The sequence below is a fragment of the Tamandua tetradactyla genome, chromosome 22, assembly GCF_023851605.1.
Source record: "Tamandua tetradactyla isolate mTamTet1 chromosome 22, mTamTet1.pri, whole genome shotgun sequence".
In the NCBI taxonomy this organism is placed as follows: Eukaryota; Metazoa; Chordata; class Mammalia; order Pilosa; family Myrmecophagidae; genus Tamandua; species Tamandua tetradactyla.
In genome coordinates, this window is record NC_135348.1 from 45,086,229 (window position 1) to 45,091,881 (window position 5,653).

General features: G+C 40.9%; 1 non-coding gene across 1 annotated transcript; it reads left to right on the forward strand.

The window, feature by feature from the left end:
• The first annotated feature begins 5,180 nt into the window (after nt 1–5,180).
• On the forward strand, nt 5,181–5,251 carry TRNAG-GCC (transfer RNA glycine (anticodon GCC)). The gene has a single exon. It is a non-coding gene; the product is annotated as a tRNA-Gly (tRNA).
• Nucleotides 5,252–5,653: the final 402 nt, after the last annotated feature.

Below are 5,653 nucleotides of genomic sequence, written 5' to 3' on the forward strand. Positions count from 1 at the left end.
GGACTAGAACAAAAAGAGCATGGCTTTCCGGGATACGTAACAGTCTCAAACCAGCACCGAGCGTAATACAAAAAGAAAACATAAATAATAAAAAAAAAAAGAACTCTATCCCTGTGGACACTCACAAGTTTTTTGGTACAACTAAAGGGTACACCTGCAGAATCAAAAGAGAATCAATCTCGGGCAAGCCATGGTGGCTCAGCAGGCAGAGTTCTCACCTGCCATGCCGGAGACCCGGGTTCAATTCCCAGTGCCTGCCCATGCAAAAAAAAAAGAGAATCAATCTTGAGCTTCATTACTATATGTACATTATATTTCTCTTTTTTAAAATGCTCTTTTTCTGAAAGGTAAGGTGAGGCTGAGTTGTGGGCCAAAGGAACTTACCTCATTTCTTTCTCTTCTTAACTTTAACACTGATCCTAACCCTACCATAAATCACAAAACAGGACTGCAATGAAGGTTTGTTACTGCTGATGGCAATGATGGGAATTCAGTAATCTAGATCAGGGTTCAGCAAACTATTGCCCCAGTTCTGGCTGCTGCCTGTTTTTGGCAATAAAGTTTTATCGGAAAACAGCACACCCATTCATTTACATGTTGCTTTCATGCTACAAAAGCAGAGCTGAGTAGTAGAGAGAGAAACGGCATGGCCCACAAAGCTTTAAAATATTTACTGTCTGGCCTTTCACAGAAAAAGTTTGCCGAATCCCAATCTAGAAGATCCCTTAAGGGTCATTAGATAATTGGTAATTATAATTGGTAATTGTCACGAAGCATTTTCAGACACAGCAAGTCACAACATACAAAAATGTCCTTCAGAATTTAGTGCCTTCTTTTAAAACCTCAGCCTCATCTTAAACCTCGCCCCTATGTGTGAGGCCCTGATCTGATTTATCTTTTGTCTCCGTCCATCTCAGTGACTATTCACGAAATAACAGGGCATGCACCGCCCTGATTCTTCTCCTGTGGCAACTGGAATATAAACGGAAATACAACGTTAAACAGATTCTAATGATTCACAGAGAATTAAACAGCAGAGACTGTAACTTTATTTTTGTGTTTTAAAGGGGGTACTTGACATAACCATTAAATATCCATCTTTGACATACCTAAAGGCTGTTAACTTTGAAAACTAAACTAATATGATCAAAAAAAAATGTGATATACAGTAAAGCATGTGACCCAAAAGCTTTGCACCTCTATGTTAACTAACATGCCCCAGATAAATGAACGATTCTGGAACAAGAATACACAAAAAACCAAAAATAGATTGCTTACAATTTCAAAGTCAAATATCGGACAAAGTCAAGAATAATGTGCATTGCCTCACAAGAAATTTTACCCTGAAGCAGAGCTACTTTCCGCATGACATTTTGGAAATGGAAAGAAAGAAATCAAAATATTGATTATATCTGGTTAATAGGGGTTCCCCCCCTTTTTGCCTATAGTTGTTGACATACACTGAGAAGATAAAAATTATCTTTCTTCCTCAGAACAGTTAGAAAACATCAGGACTTTCAATTGGAAGAATCTTCATTCAATCACCTGGAGTTATCAAATGACATTGAAACCCAAACTACACAGCTAGCTAGAGACAAAAATCAAACTAAATCTTCAATCTTCTGACCCTAGGCAAAAATTCCTTCCTCTACATCATGATGAGTTCATCTGTCTTCTCTCCTTGGATCTATCAGTAAATCTGGTACTTAGGAAAGAAATCCTAGAAGGAAACAGTGGTACAGACTTCCTTTGTGGTGACATAAGTTAAGTTCTGGGTCCCAAGCAAAACTTTTCAAGATGCTCCCATCTCTTTTGATCAACTGTAGAAATAATGAAGCGTCAACACTGGTTGTAATGAAAAGTCCTTCTCCCCGACGTGAGCCAAATGCGGGCCACACTCAGGCAGTGGTGATGGCCACCTGCCTTTGAAAAGCCCTCTGGTTCTTTTTGTGGTCACTCCCGCTGTCCCTCCTGTTCCTAGAGGGTATGATGAAGACTAGATGCTTTCGGTACAAAGACTGTGGTCAGCAATAAACACAAGAAAAACGATCATGCACCATCTGGAAGCCAAGCTAATTTCAACTGAACAGTTTCATTCTAAGAATGCCCGGCCTAAGAAGACACATCGTGGTTCAGTCTTAGAAGTTTTAAAAATGGAAATTACAAAACCACATGCAGAACCAAACATTGTTCAACTGCAGTAACGGCGGCTGAGTGACCTGGGTGCCGGTGACAAGCCTCGGCCTTTCGGTGCCCAGGGCTGAGCCTTACACCGCACGGATGCCCAGTTGGGACGCGGGGGACAACAGACCTTACGTTGCGGCTTTGCCCTTGTGGTTATAGCGGAAATGGTCTCTGGCCATCCCCATGTGGACAATGCTCGACGTGTTACTAAATGCACATTTGGGCAGGTGTGACAGAGGTTTCTCACCACCTTTTAGGTGCTATCTTCTCAATATTCGACTTTAGCTTTTAGAATCAGCAGAGTGCCTGGGCTTTCAGGGCACAAAACTAAGCTACATCGGAAGGTTATTTTTCTTCAGATCTGGGTTTCGGCCTTGGTTGCTGTTTGCCTAGAACCATGTCACTGCAGGCTTCTCCTGGCAAACCTCACCGAAGTGGGCTGCCAGGCTCTCACCTGTTATCATCTCTCTGCTGGGGCCAGGGCAGAGCGTGACCCCAGAGTCTCACGGACTGAGAACCCACTCCCTGCCCGGGAGCCCGAATGGATAGCAGCTGCAGTTCAGAAAAAGACAGCTTGGCATGTTTCCAATAATGTTTGCTTCCTTTTTCTTGGAATAAACACATTTTAACCAGTTTCTTTATTAAAAACTCACACTCGCCTTTTCCCTATATATTTTGACAATTCCTCATTTACTCTGTTTTCGTGAGTCGCTGTGATTTGGATATACACACTCCCTCTCCCTCGCCCAACTTATCTCCAGGGAGCTTCCTCTGAGTCTTCAAACGTCACTTTCTCTCTGAGGCCCTCCCTGCTTACCCACCAGCTGTGCCGGTTACCCTCAGGCTTCAAGTTGTCTAGGTAATGATGTCTAGTTGTTTAGCCACACAAGCACTGTCCTGATCGTTACTGCCAGACTATTTCATAGAAGGATTTAAAGCATTAATTGATTGCATCTACAGCCGATTGCATGTACAGTCTATAAAGAAAATTGCCTTCAGCAATTAGGGAATCTCCTCATCTAATTAGCAGGAGACTTGAAGCAAGAACTGAGGACTCCAGAAGTCAGAAAAAAGAATACCTGTCTCCACATCACGAGTCCACTTTTCCTGAGGAAAATCAGCGTCACTGTCACGGAGTTCCCAAAAGCCTGTGAGACTCGGACTTGTCAATCCCCATGATTGCAGGAACCAAATTCTATGGCAGATCTCTTAAGATCTATGCCCTGGGAAGCACTGGTCTGTTTTCTGTTCCTAGGGTCTTGCATGTCATATAAATATCATATAGTTTGTAGCTTTTTGAGTATAGTTTCTTTCACTTAGTGCATTTGAGACTCATTCATGTTACTGCACACAGCATCCCTTCATTCCTTTTTCTTCTTTTCTTCTTTTCTTCTTTTCTTCTTTTTTTTTTTGCATGAGCAGGCACCAGGAATCGAACCCGGGTCTCCGGCATGGCAGGCGAGAACTCTGCTGCTGAGCCACTGTGGCCCGCCCTCTTCATTCCTTTTCATGGTTGAGTCATATTCCATTTACGAATGTACCAGTTGGTGTATCCACTCCCCAGCTGAGGGACATTTGGGTTGTCTCCAGTTTGGCATAATTATGAACGAAGCAGCAACAAACATTCACACTCAGGTTTTTGTATGAACTTAAGTTTCTATCTCATATGGGTAAAGACCTAGCAATGGGATTACTGGGTCATATGATAAATCTGCATTTACTTTATAGGAAACTGTCCAACTGTTTTCTAAAGTTGTTATTTCCTTTCCCCTTCCCACCAACAATATATGAACCCCATTTTCCTCACATCCTCACTAACAATTATTATTGTCACTTTCTTTTTTATTAACCATTCTAATAGATGTGTAGTGGTTTCTCAAAGGGGTTTTAACTGCATTTCACTAGTAACTAATGATGTTAAACATCTTTTGACATGCTTATTTGCCATTCACACCTGTTCTTTTGTATAACGTCTGTTCAAATATTTTAACCATTTTTCATTAGGTTAGTTTCCTTACGAGGCTTCGAGAATTCTTTTCATAGTCTGAATATGATTTTCTTTTTGGATATGTGATTTGCATACATTTTCTCCCAATCTGTTTAATATGTATTTTTAAATGACTGGACCCTCTTGCTGAAAAGTAGTTTTTTCACAAAGGGCTTATAAGACTTTAAAGCCACAAATGACGCAGATTTATAATATGACATCTTCAGATGAGTCTACAAAATGCTTGAGGTAATATAATTTTAAAAATTGGTAGTAAAACTTTTACCCTGTACTTGGTAAGTATGTGAGTGCAGAACACAGGGAGACATACGAGTGAGAGATGTGCTAATTCCACATCACTGAAGGAGGTGCCTGCAGCCCGCCCTCCAGCATTTGCACTTGCCTACCCCTCAGTCACGTGAGATAATTCTTATAAATTGTCATGACATTCACAGATATCTCCTGTCGGTTCTGTTTCCTTGACTAAAGCATGGGTTTTCTGCCTATGAGTTATGGAATTATAAAATAATAAGGTACAAATTCAGTGACCACTTGTGTAATCCACATTTCTAAGGGTCATCAAGACATGTCCCAGTTCTAGCACCCATGAGCCGTGCGCACAATGCATTTCTTCTAATGATATTTAACTCCTTATGCGCTATTTCATTTTCACCAATCGCCTCACAAATAAAACTTGTTTCCCGGAGGACAAAGACTGTCTGTCTGTGTCTTTGTGTTCTAGCATTACACCCAGCCCAGAGCTCGGCACGCAGCAGCTAGCTACACAATACATACTTCTAGAGTGAAACAGAGCCTAAGGAAGTGCCTCAGTCACCATGAAAGAAACTGAACTGCATTCTTGTGCTAAAAAGAGTATTTGTCCAGTGAACATATGTTTCTCAACTTAAATATGCTGCAAGAAAGGACTTGTTCAGTCAATTGTGGCAGCAATACAATGGGATATTATGCAGCCCTGCACAATTACGGTTTTAAAAGTAGGTAGTAGGGTGCGAGGGTGGTTCAGTGGTAGAATTCTCGCCTGCCATGTGGGAGACCCGGGTTCGATTCCCGGCCCACGCACTTCCCAAAAAACAAAACAGACAAGCAAACAAAAATTTAACAAATGATGCTGCAATAATGGGATACTCACGTGGAGAAACGCAGCATACAAAAAAAAAAAAGGGTAGCCACATAGAAAATAACGATACATTAAGTCTGAAAAACAGAACATGACAACACGTGTGTGTGGGGATGGGCACTGCCGGAGAACACGACCGAAATAATAACTTCATATTTGTTAAGGTAACATTATTTGATTCTATTTATTTCATTATTCAGATTTATTGTTAATATCTGAAAAATATGACAGCATCCCTAAGAATTAGGACTCTGTATATTTCCTTAATTCTGTAACAATAGTTGATTCAATAAATAAAAAGTCAGAGGAAAAATGCATTTCTGAGGAACCTTTCTATAAAATAC